The sequence below is a fragment of the Labrus bergylta genome, chromosome 1 (assembly GCF_963930695.1).
Source record: "Labrus bergylta chromosome 1, fLabBer1.1, whole genome shotgun sequence".
Taxonomy (NCBI): Eukaryota; Metazoa; Chordata; class Actinopteri; order Labriformes; family Labridae; genus Labrus; species Labrus bergylta.
This window is the reverse complement of record NC_089195.1, coordinates 22,380,289-22,393,186: the sequence shown is the minus strand read 5'-3', so window position 1 is coordinate 22,393,186 and position 12,898 is coordinate 22,380,289. Positions and strand designations below refer to the sequence as shown.

Below are 12,898 nucleotides of genomic sequence, written 5' to 3'. Positions count from 1 at the left end.
GAGCTCAAGATAACGACAACCTCCATTCTCACCAGCACAGGGACACACTTGGATCAACTCAACAGGAGCTCCACAACACGAGACAAGGAGTGTTACAAAACTCCCCTCAAAGAATGGCATCCACATCTTCCACCTGTAGCCTCTAGAATGGACATAAAAGCCTCAAAGCATACTGATGAAGAACACAAACTAAACTAAACTAAAACTGTGGTGTTGGTTATAAACACCCGCTATCCCCTAATACAGCAGTGAGCTATTAGCTTAAAACACAAGACAAAAAAAGGAAAATAAAAACAGCCAGCTGAAAGTCCCTTACTCCTTCTCCTCTTCTGTAGCATTCATCATGTCACACAAAGTTGAAATTCTCAGAGCAAACTCACCAAATTATTAAATGATATAATTTAATGTTGACTAGATCAGCAACTGTTTTGATAACTGGCTGATTTTTAGAGGGCTCTTATCCGTTATAAGAGGAAACACAAAATGTATATATTTTGCTGTGGACATAAAATAAATGTATGGACGTCAATTTGAGGTTTGGGAAACAGAAATCAACACTGTTTATAGATCAAGTATCTAACCCAGATGTTAGTCAACCAATTAAAAAGACAACAACATTTCTTGTTTGCAACAGCTTCAGATAAAAGTCTAAAAAACAAAGTGCAGTCTAGAGATGACTAGAGTCATTCCTAAACTTTGGTCACCAGACTCTGCCTTTAGTCTTACAGTAGCCCATTCTGCTTTTAGTTACAATGACTTCCATTCTTTAGGTTTTGCTATTTGACTATTTTCAGAATGAGATACATGTATCCCCTTTAAGCTTTTATCTGCAGCAGCCTTGTATACTTCACAGATGTTACACTTGAGATAATTTGAAAGAGACGAATGTGACGTGAATCACTGCAAATTATCCTCCCATTTAAAACTGATGGATTGCAGTCAGAGTTTTTCTTTAACTTTTTTTTTTTTTAAGTGCATCCGCAGCAATTTTGTACTGTCTTCTGCTATCTCGCTGTTATCAATTGTGTTTAAGCTATTCTGCAGGCAAAGGGTTGTTCTGAATTATTTACAGAGAATGAGTGGGTGAGAGGTGTGGGACTTATTAGGGAGGGACACAGAGGATAGCTAAATCTCAGTTCTTTTCAACAGTGTGCTTATGAAGCAGTTTCACATTCAAATTTCATGGAATAGCAGTGCACTTCTTCTTGATTCTGTGGTCAACTTTATACTGGAATACACTATTATTGTGTTCTGTAATGTTCAACAAAAAAAAGTCCCCTAATGATTGAGAAACATGTACCTTTCAAGGATGGAATAGATGGAGTGATGCTGGCTTCAAGCTGAAGGATGAAATATTAGTTAATTCTGTTTTTGTTTTGTTTTCTGCTTCAGGACAGATAGGAGTCAGCATTCAGTGCACTCGCGTCTTAAGCACAAGAAGATAGCCGTGTGACACAAACTGGGATTGAATTTTCTTTCAAGTGCAACTTCCCTGAGCATCATGCTGAATTATTCACACTCCATATCAGATTTCCTGTATCCGGTCCTTGATACCACGGTAACAGTTTTAGGAGGAAGACAATGTTAACATTTAGACATCTGAGTGTCGGTCCGCACGTTAAAAATGCAGCACAGAGTCAAGCAGTGCACTGCTATGTGCTATCACTTTACCTTTAATTCACCAGCGTCTGCCCCGGATGAATAATTCAACACTTGCACCACACTTATGGCTTTAAGGAAGAACACCTCATAGAGCTACGAGCACTGAATACACCATTAACACATTAACCATATGTCTTTAGCCCCACAATAACAGCTGACAACGATACACACATCAACTCCAAGGTGCACAAAGATCAATAACTGCAGCCTGACCCGATGAAAATGGGTTTTACTCTTCCTGAAAGTTTGCCATCGTGTATAAATAAGGGGGCACATTTCAAAATCAGACAGTAAGTTTGCCAACATACAAAATAAAATTACTAATATGTAAACAATGCCTTTGAACGTTAAGACAAACAGTATAAAGCCACAATCCAAAAATTGTGTATTTTGCAACATTTTAGTCCCCTGCTTTCACACATACACTTATACAAAGAAGATACGTTTCAGTGAATTTGTAAGTTCATAACAACCTCAACAACTTCCACTGTGTCTCATGCACATAACTGAGCTCAGCCGTCATTGCATCTTTGTACAGCCATATTGATTCTGCGATGGCGTAATATTGAGTGTCCCAGTCTGTGAAATCACATTGCGTTTCAGAGTAGCAGAAGCACTGCACAGCAGGAGCTCCACATGCCAATAACAATGCTTTGTAAACAGTCTTATCTGTGCTGTTAACCTCTAGTTGTCTCTTTTGTGTTACTTGCAAAATCAGCGTAATCATACTTAACAAGGTTAGAGTTCAAACTACAGTGATGACTGTTTCGCAGGTTATAAATGTACTGAAATTGATACTGATGCCTCTCTCTATGATCCATAACATGACCCCATAGCCGGGACCAGTGAGCTAATAGATATTATCAGCTCATTGCCAACAAGCATTTATTTTAAAAAGATCCACAAAGACATAAATGTACCGCTTTGACAACATGGGTAGCCAAAGGGGGAAAAGGGAAAGTTTTTTCTTTTAGAAGAAATCAAAGTCATCATCAACTGCCCACATTTGTATCAAAGCAACTTGGAAAAGTGCTTTGTAATTTTGCAGTGTGCATATAGGTGCTATAGGTAAACTTATTGTAAGTGGTCGCAGAAGTGAATTAATCGATGACACTCGTGAAGTGTACATGAAAGGTGTTGCTAGGAAACAACTGGATTCAAGCTTACATCCCATCAGCTGTTAACAACACCTGACAATGAACATGATATGTGTGACATTGTTTACCAACGTGTGAAACTGAGAAAATCTATACATTAAAAGAGGCTTATTTATCCAGCTCTTCTTTTCCCCTTCCACTGTTTGACATGGTTTCACTTTCTGGTAAAGCTTAAAAAAAAAAAAAAAAAAAAGCTTTTAGTGGACTTAAAGCCAACATATAGAACTCAAACACCAATGCAAAGAGCCTTTGATATTTCTCACCATCTGCTGAATATTATGATCCAAACATCTGTGCAAAGATCCAATACATTGTCTTAGCCCAAGGGAGAATTGTATTGGTTTCTTTTGTCAGCTACAAACAACACACCTACTGCCATTTGTTTTAAAAAAAAAAAAAAAAAAAAAAAAAGAGACATATCTCAGTTTTTAGATGCAATAGGTTTAGCACTGTGTGAGATTTACATTCACGTCAACACATCCTGACCTCTGAGAAGTTTTCGAAGTTGCAGTGTTTACTTACAGTTCTGTCTTTCTGTCTTTCCTCAGGCCACAATTGGTCTTCTCCACTCCTGGTCCTACTCTAAGATTTGATTCTTTCTGTGGACAAAGATAGGAAGGGGGAAAGAAAGAAAAAAAAAACAATCTCAGAAGTCATCAAAGAGTTAACAGGTCTGGAATATGAGGCAAGCACAGGAGGGCCAGAGCGGTGAGATAGGGATGCTGCGATTTCACAGTTCAGATTCTCAAAAATATCGAGCCAGATCGAGCCAGTTCTTCAACAGGTCTGCCAGATAAACTACAGCAGAACAATTTAATAACCTGGCACAACATGCAACACCTGCATCAGTGTGCAACAGTGAGTCACTGCCACAAGTGCGTCAGTTATTCCTCTGTCTCATTCGATCGTAAATGAACAGAGAGCAGCTGCTGGTTAACTAGTGTGCAGCTAACCGCTTTTACATGATGCTGTGTGCATTGTTAAAAATCTAACTAACTTTGATTCTCCACACTTTAAGGACCAGGGTTGTCCAGATTAAATGTATTGTCTTTAATAATAACAATGGGTATCTGCAGAGTCCCATACAATACTTGTACCTACATGATGATCAAACAGGTAGTGTATCTGACACATTGAAATAACAGCTGCATCCTTCTAAATCTAACCCACAAGCTTCTTCATCTTAATATGTGAGAGGGGGCACATCATAACACCAATAAACATTAGAGGTGGGGGAAAAAAATCGAGATTCTTATGTTCTGAGATTTAAATAGATTCACAACTTCCAAAATCGATTATTTTTTGGGGGGGCTAATCAGTCACTCCCTGCTAAGTGCTAAGGCTAGCTCTGTAACTCAGTAGAATGCCAAATGGAGCAGCAAGAAATTAAGTCAGTCTCACAGATGACTGGAGGAGATCCTGAAGTATGTACTAATTAAATTTTAACGGAGGCCAGTGCCTCTTAAATAAACAAGGGAAGCGGTTTTACTTACGAGTTAAACTTTTCATCAGAATAAACAATAGAAAAAGTCAGAAGTAGTCGTTTGTTTAGCCCGACAGCAGGTGCTTATGGAAATAAAACAATAGTGCGTAGCAACAGCAGACACACCCATTGGTTTATGGACTACTGGTTTTGCAGCCTCAAGTTTGCCATCCCCGTCCTGGATTTATACATCCAGAAGTTATCATCTATGCAAGAGGAGGATTTATAAATATTTCTAAAATTCTACAGCTTAGAGGTAGCTGCGCCTTAAATCTGAAAAAATGTCAGTTTATGTCCAAATGTAAAATGAATTTTAATAAAAACATCCTGCTGCGTTGAAGAGGACAAGACAGCAGCAAGCAGAATATGAAGTAAGAACCTTATGTCTTAGACTTCCATTAGAAAAACACACATGGAAAAAAACACTGAATATAGTAGTTCTATTACAACAACCGCCACCTCTGGATAACATCTGTAACAGAGTATCTTTGATCATTCTAACACAATCCATATGTTCCCATGTTGAAATACTCAGCCTTGTATAAACAACGTAGCACATTATCCGATCCTGGACAGCTTATTTCTGTGCATGTGAGGGTATGATTTGTTCGACAATGAACACAGATAAAAGTGTTCTAATAGGAGAAATGGAGCTGTTGGTTTTGAGCAGCTGCCTACATACAATATTAAGCCCACTAGACTCACAGCAAGGCCAAGAGCTAACTTTGGGAAGAGAGAATGGGATTTCTAAGTTGACGTAAACAAAACTAGATATGGACATGGAGTTCTGGGAATTGAGCAGATGCCCAGACAGGGAATCCAGCTGTTTGACATCTGATAACTGTGAGACAGAAAAATGGTTGACTGACTGAAATATCCACAATTTAGGTTTCGTGTCTCATAAACTTTATTTGTTACGATGTGCAGGATTGAAGTGGCTAAGAAACAAGTGCTTCATTGTGTTGTGACTTGCATGAAGTAACTAGTGGTTGCTTCCAGAATTAAACAGATGATACAGACTGCCAACAACAGGATAAGTCGGATAGAACTACAACTGTGGTACTAGATTTTTACAAACAAATGCAGACTTGAAAAAATGTATTGGATCAATTCAGTGGGGTTACAATTGACAGGATCATTTTTGTAAAATTTTTTATTTTATCAATTAGTGGTTTGAGCTATAAATCAAATTATTAGGTAAAAGGTTATTCAAATCAAACACATTGTATAAAGCATTGTGTTTGGTATGCTGTATGGCTGTCTTTTTAAAAAACGATTCAACAAATCAACAAAAGCGCGAAGAAGAACATACTGGAGAATAGTGGTGTGCGATAAGACGATCATGGATCATGATGGATCAGAATATGTTGACGATCTGCCAAAGCAGAGAGATTGTAGAATCAGGCTACAGTGTTTATTCGATCATGCAGTTTATTCTCCTACACAGATGTGTCTCCCCCTCCCCCCTTTTGCTCCGCAGCGAAAGCAGGATTCACGGTTGAAAATGAAAACGACACATAGGAGTTGAGAAAATTACTCCATCCCGGTTATATGGAACAGTGTAACATTTTTCCATACAGACAGTGCAAAAGAAATGCGTATTTACAGAGTTTGCACAGGTAAGGTTTACATTTCAACCCAACAAACGAACATTTAATGAACCCAAGAGACGTTAGAAGTCTGCTGAGAGTTAAACAGGGCGGAGCTCGGACTAACGGTCTGCGACGGGAGATTTAATCCTGTTGTTTAAACCGTTGCTGGCCGTGTTTTTCTGCTCTCTGGCCACTGGCTCAAGGTGAATTTTCCGGATAATATCCAGCTGTGTTCTCACATCAGCTCACTCAGACTTTATGTAGAAAAAATACTACGGGGCTGGCAGGAGAAACTCCAGATAAAAATCTGAGTGAAGTATTTGGCTGTTTGCGTTTACACATACAGCTCCTTATGTCATTATCAAGAGTTTTGTTTTTCAGGAGTTTTCTGCAAGTGTGAAAGCCCTTATAGAAGACCTTTAACATTGTGTATCTGCTGACACAGAGCCCGAGTAAAAACACAGACTTAGAGCCAACTCACAAACTCAACAACAGCCAAGTTTTTGTTTTGGCCTGTAATCAAGTTCTTCACATATCTACCTTTAATTAGCAACAGCTGCTGGCCTGTGACATACTGCCAGCGATGTGTCCATCCTTTCAGCCAGCGGCTGCTGCTAAGCTGATACCTCAATAACCTTTATCTTAATCAGAACAGAGTAGTGACAATTTCATTTAGCAAATCTGTGTATTTTATGATATGTGGCTATTGGTTATAATCCTCGTAGTATCCTCTTGTGTTCTGAGTTTGTGGTCTAAAGTCCTCTCCTCAATACCGAAACAAAGGTCTTCCACTTCTGTTTTGCAAAATCTGCAATGTTTATGTGAGCCAACCCCTGTGTTAGGAAACAAAATTAGCCAACTTTTAACCGCTGTATCCCAGGGCTTTCTAGGAAAAGTTCGGAGAGTTTCCAGAGGCCTTTGAGAGAGGCAAGTACAGAGGATCCAGATGCCTGCAACTTCAGTCTGGGTCAGCTGCACCAAATAAAATGATTCCACATGGAGGAATGTTACGGCGTGTTTCCTGGCCTGGGTTCAGCTTTGAGTAACTCTGTTTAAAATATAACAGAAGCACTGGGTTACGCAACATTGTTCAGTGAACAAAATCCCTGTTAAAAAAAAGGGAAAACAGACAAGTGAAACAATACAAGAATGTAAGTTTCTTATCTTGTATTTGTGCAGCAGAAGTGTTAGCTCTGTGTCAATAATCTGATGATCCAAATTACAGAAAATTTCAGGATTAAACTTGAGTCCTTTCCATTCCATTACTTAACAATGCATAAAATCATGCATAAAAAGTTACATAACAAAAATAGCTTAAAGCTGCAACAAAATATTCAAAGCAAGGCATGCAGAATTTATGACATAACCTTATGCCAAGCCCTTCACACAATCACACACAGGTGCAGTGATCACACACATTACTTATTCAGCCCATCACTGAAAGGTTAGTCATTCCTTATTTTGTAGTATAAAGGAGTTTTCTAATGTTTATGGAATACAATGTTTTCTAGAGCAGCTGCAAACAAGCCAACACTACAAAGACTGTGAAAGACACTTCATAAATCACTGCTGGAATGCAGCTTCATTTCCTCTCCGACCCCACCTTCCCAACAGATTCTTCCTTCAAATCCAGGAGCTTTCTAAACAGAGCAGCAGAGAAACCTGACAATCCCCCATCATGACACAATGTGCAGCTGTGAATCGGATCTGTTGAAAAAAAGAAAGAAAAAATGTTTCCCCAACGCAGACTAGCTAACATATCCATCATGCAGAGAAGACGTTGCAAAGAACAACAGAAACCAATGAGAGTAGGCAGTGTTTAGTGAAAGAGAAGGAAGATGTAGGGATGCGCCATAGGACGATATTAGATAGTGAAGAAATGTGTCGACAATCCGCCGAGGCAGAAAGATCATAGTATCAAGCTTCGGTGCACACTGTATCCGTTGCAGTTCTATGCTCATACACAGAGGCATCCAAAAAAAAAAAAAAACCTCTCTGACAAATCACACTATTTGCTAGTCTGTTTCACTAAAGAGGACACAAGACTAAATCATAACTCGGTGCAGAAAAAGCACAAATTAGTGGATAAAATTTATCATAATTTAGGAAAAGAAATGTTTGGTCCTGAAAATGTTCTGGGCGAGACTGAATTAGAGAATTAGACCTGATAGTTTGTCTAAAGCACAATTTGCATAGCATCAAAAATTAGTCTGCAGATTTGAGCTGGACAAAGACGAGCCATGATCCAAGATCGTTTTATAACTCTGCTTCTTTCTCTCAATGAATAGAATAGAATGAATTACCTTTATTGTTATTATATCAGGTACAATTAAATTAAGAGTGAAACTCGCAATCAATGTAACAAATAATAGAAATAAAGAAATTGCTGCAATAAGATACAGTAATAAAAAACAACAGCCTCACCACCAGCAGTAGAGGGAGTAGGGACAGACATGCAAAAGTGCAATAATGAAATGCAGGCCAGACACTTATGGGGGGGGGGGGGTATTTTTGGGACTGATTAACATGTATTTATAATAGTCAGCTCTAGTAAATACTATAGTGGAAAACATCTAACTGAAAGTAAAGTCACAATTATTTAAATGCTACCCATGATATTGTTGTACATATTCAACCTGCATGTAACTGTGAAAGACAAACCTTCGTCGCCTACAAGAGAAAAGGTTTTTGCTAGTTCAGACCTGTGTTAGACAAGGGCTGACAGAAAAATCACAATTCTGCACAAGGGAAAAACATGCTCTGGTTTGTTTGTATTTTTCTAAACCGATCACAGATGTCTCGGTTTGGCTATAGCTCAGGATTCAGCGACAGTGCAAAATCATTTCAACAGGGTACTTGTTTTGGTGAAACAACTTGCAGGGGAGCAGAGCTGGGACTAAATCCTGGAAAATAAAACCCCACGTAGAACATTTTAAGGGATGTAAGACCCAAGGCCTGCTTTGTTTCATGTTTCACTTCAGAGGTTCTTGTTTTTTTATTTGGGACAGGGCTTTTGAATCAGAAGCATCCAGATAGAATCGAGGGAAGAGAACTCCATCTGAGATAGCGGCTTTTGGCAGACTATGCACACAGTTTACATCCTGTGAGTCAGGCCATAGGCTTCATTACTTAGAAGTCTTCAAAGGTGACTCATCTTTTGTAAAGCATTTGATATCGTATTTATCTGTTCTTGTTATGCCAACAAAGGCCAGTCCAACATTTTGATGGAGCATATCATTACTTAAATTTCTTCTCCATGACATCAGGTTGTGCGTTTATATTCCATACCTGGCTCCTGATAACTTGGAAGACACGTTTGGTGTAACAGTCTAGCTTTCATCTAAAACATTAGGACTGACAGATATTCACAGGGGGACAGAGGCGCAGGTAAGAGGTGTTTTCATCCCTGAGGATATCATGAGGAACCAAAAGCAGCCAGGTGCTGTTGCCATGGAAACACAGATAAGCCAACAGATGACAACACTTTGAGCACCAACAAAATATTCAGTGATCTAACATAGAGCTGCGATCTACTTTTGTTTGGGTCAAGTGTTACATAAGTATTGATGAGAAAATTATTTAGAATGACAATTTGTTGTATTTCTAGTTTTTAACTTATGAAGTATGATGTTATTTGACATTACTCACAAGTGCTAACACAGGCCAAATGCCCAAAACTGAGTAAAAAGTACAAGAGGAAAATGTAATTGCTTTTAACTGAATCCCAACCTCTTGCTCATGAATGGAACTGAATTGCTCATCGCACCTCTCGCTGGAGGTGTCTGCAATATTTTATCTTCATAAACGCATACTTTTCACAGAGAACACACAAGACTAGCTCTATGCTTTTGGTCAAATGGTTGCTTCTAGAAGAATATAACAACAACTTATTCTCTCATTTCAGTTCTGTGAACTGATACAAATGCTGCTAGCCAACAATGCCATTTGTGTGTAAATTTAAGCCTGGGGCTGACCAGAACAATGCAAATTGCAGCAGTGCTACAAGAGAAAGAAAAAAAAAAAATCAGTGAACAGACAGGAGCAGCAGAGACAGTTTTTCTACAAGACATCGGAGACATAGGAGGGGCCAAACCTGTCAGCGGAGGGACTGCGTAGGGGATCTTGTTGAGCTTTTCTACTGCTTGGGGGTATGGCGGTGTTATCTGCAGCTCCACAGACCTTCCCTTTGAAGTGATGCTGAACCACAGACTGAGCCAGGGGTAGTGAAGTTGGAGGGCGGGGGGCTATAGAGAAAATGTAGAGAGAGCAACAAATGTCAGAATACAACCGTGAGTTACGAAAAATTGAGCAACGGCGGAGAAGTAAACAAAACATGCGTGTTAACTTTCATCTTGTAATGGCAGAAAAAAATGCACCTCTGAGATCGTTTGGAAGCAGCCTTGTTTAGAGCAGAGCTTTGATGTTGAGGTCATGCAACACACATCATTGTTTTTCTCTCTATTTTTATGTCTTGTATAGTCAAGCTATCTTTCCTTTTTAGGGAATATTTAAGAAAGCATATGGCGGCCATGTGTTGGAGAACGATCAGCGGCATCGGGAAAGGTTATAGTCGGACAGTAAAAGTGAGGAAAGTGAATGGACAGACTGTCCACCTGCTCCTGTTCACTGAAACTCTCCCTCTAGGATTATCCTCTCTAATAGACTTAAAGGAACTTTAACTGAGCTGCCAGCTGCCCGTGTCTCCCCAGCGGAAAGCTACCCAGGTCAAATCTGAGGGAGGATATCCTACAATGACAATGCAACGCATTCCTCTGGTGCCACGAATACCTTATAAATGCAAAAAAGTCTATTATTGTACTTTCATCTTAAAAGGAACTGCGTAAAAGCTAATTTATGCAATATAAACTACGAAACCAGTCGAAAACAAATGTATCTGCTAATAAAAACCGCCTTTATATTAAGTGCGAGAAATCACACCCCAATACATCTGTGCATTTGTCTCTAGTTGGGATCAGTTCATAGCAGATGCATTTTAGAGCAACCAACCTACTTTATATTTGATAAACAGTAAATAATTTATCCAGAAGAAAAAGAAATGTGGGCCACAAAACTGTTGATCTACTTAACTTCAAGCTGCAATGATTTCCAGTTTCTAGGTTGGCAAGACTGTAGCATGAAGATGTGCTGTGAAAAGTTACCTGAGACGTTTATATACTTCCTGTACAGTTCAGTAAGCTTTAAATCCAAAAGGTTTTAACGGAGAATTCGTGAACAGCATGTAGAACAGATAACAGAGCAGGCCACCTGTTTCTATCTGTGTGGCAGAGAAGAGACAAGGACAGGATGCGGTGGTGGCCTTTGCTTATTTGTGAATTCAACTGAATTTGGAGAATACTTGTCAGGTTGGTTGTTGTGTGTCCTGGTCGATGGAGGACAGAGACTGGATGGTTTGTCTCAAAAATATCATCTAATGGACTCATTTAGAAAAAATAGCTGGCTGACAGCAAAGAGAAGAAAACACTTTGTATACTTCTACCACTGATTGTCCTCTTTTCATCAGCGGGTTTATCCTCCTCCTTGACCCCCTCTGCACCAATGAAATGCCAGTTGATCCCTAATTTGTAGCTATTCAACATTTACAAATCAAAGTGCTATTGTTTGCGAAATCACAATCTTTGATTTTTTTTTTATTCATTTTCTTGCTCCTGTTTGTGTGTGCCTGAGAGTCCATGCGCGCACCGAAGCATGATACTATGATCTTGAAAACATTTCTTCACGATCAAATATCATCCTATGGCACAACCCTACATCTTCCTTCTCTTTCACTAAACCTGCCTACTCTCATTGGTTTCTGTTGTTCTTGACAACAACTTCTCCGCATGATTGAAAAGAAACTTCCACCAAACACCAGGAATACGTATACATGGAAACAGCTTCTTTTTTTTTTTTTTTTGCCTTAAAGTAAAATAAAGAAATAGTTTTGGAATTTACAAAATGAGTTTTTTTTTTATTTTTATTTTTTTATCCTTAAGCCATTGCTGTTCCTCTTAAATTTGCCTAAAACTCGTAAAGATGAAAAACAAAAAAACACTCCAACCATAAGCACCAAACCAAAACTGGAAACCATGACCAAGAAACCAAGGTATGTGTTGAACAGTGGATTTGCTGTATTGTTACATCCCTACTCACAACAGTTTATTATCTCAGCTGTTGTCACAAACAGAGTATAGTGATTTTTTTCCAGACCTTTACTGGAGCTGACTAAGCTGCAAAACTCTGGATATATCTACTAGTCATCAAGGAAGGTACAGCATCAAAAGTGAACATACTATATTCAAGCATTTGCATGATAAGGAACTGATCTAAGCAAATGACCAGGGTTGGGCAACGTCTACCAATCGTTGGATGGTGATCACCATCGTGACATATCCCAACGGACAATGAAATCATTGTGGGGGTATACACTGTGAAGACAGAGCAATGCAGGAGTATGGCACTGCAGGCAGCATACTTCACAAACAAATCATACTAAATCAAACAAAACATACTGTGAGGGAAAATACTGAAACTAAGGATATCATGACAGTGGGCAGTATGAATCAGGGCGGTGCATCTCCAGACTGTTGGCTAAATGCAACAATCTCTACTACATTTCCAATTCTCAACTTTTAAAACAGATGGTGGCAACACCTTCTCCAATGCCATCCACTGTGATTGACCCTTCAGCTGACTGCAGCCCTGCCCTTGGCAGGAGAAAAGCTTGGTGGTGCGTAGAGATTTTAGAACTCATGAATTTTATGAACATTAAAAACACTCTTACTTTCTCTTTGTGGAAGTCTGATGTTGTTTCATCACCAGTAACATGTAAAAGGTGTTAGAACTTGTATTTTTCTTGGTAAAAATTATCTCAAAGGCTGATGATTTAGTATGCCTCTGAAGAAGGATCAATAGTCACCAAGACAGAAAGCAGGGCCTTTAAATCACATTGTTTCAATGGGAGAGAGTCATCTTTAACTAATACTGAATATGTTGAACAAATACAA

The 12,898-nt window shown here is 39.0% G+C and overlaps 1 protein-coding gene across 3 annotated transcripts in view; it reads right to left on the bottom strand.

Annotated features, from left to right (window-relative positions):
• The window catches only part of fbxw7 (F-box and WD repeat domain containing 7), a 119,816-nt gene that overhangs the window by 96,107 nt on the left and 10,811 nt on the right, over positions 1-12,898 (bottom strand). Inside the window, exons 2-3 of one of the 3 annotated variants that reach the window (XM_065956863.1) lie at positions 9,988-10,138; positions 3,342-3,418 (exon numbers count right to left, since the gene is read on the bottom strand). The gene's annotated coding sequence lies outside the window, so the exon portion shown is untranslated. The remainder of the gene's footprint in view (positions 1-3,341; positions 3,419-9,987; positions 10,139-12,898) is intronic. The other 2 variants (XM_065956867.1, XM_065956871.1) reach the window with 2 other exon arrangements.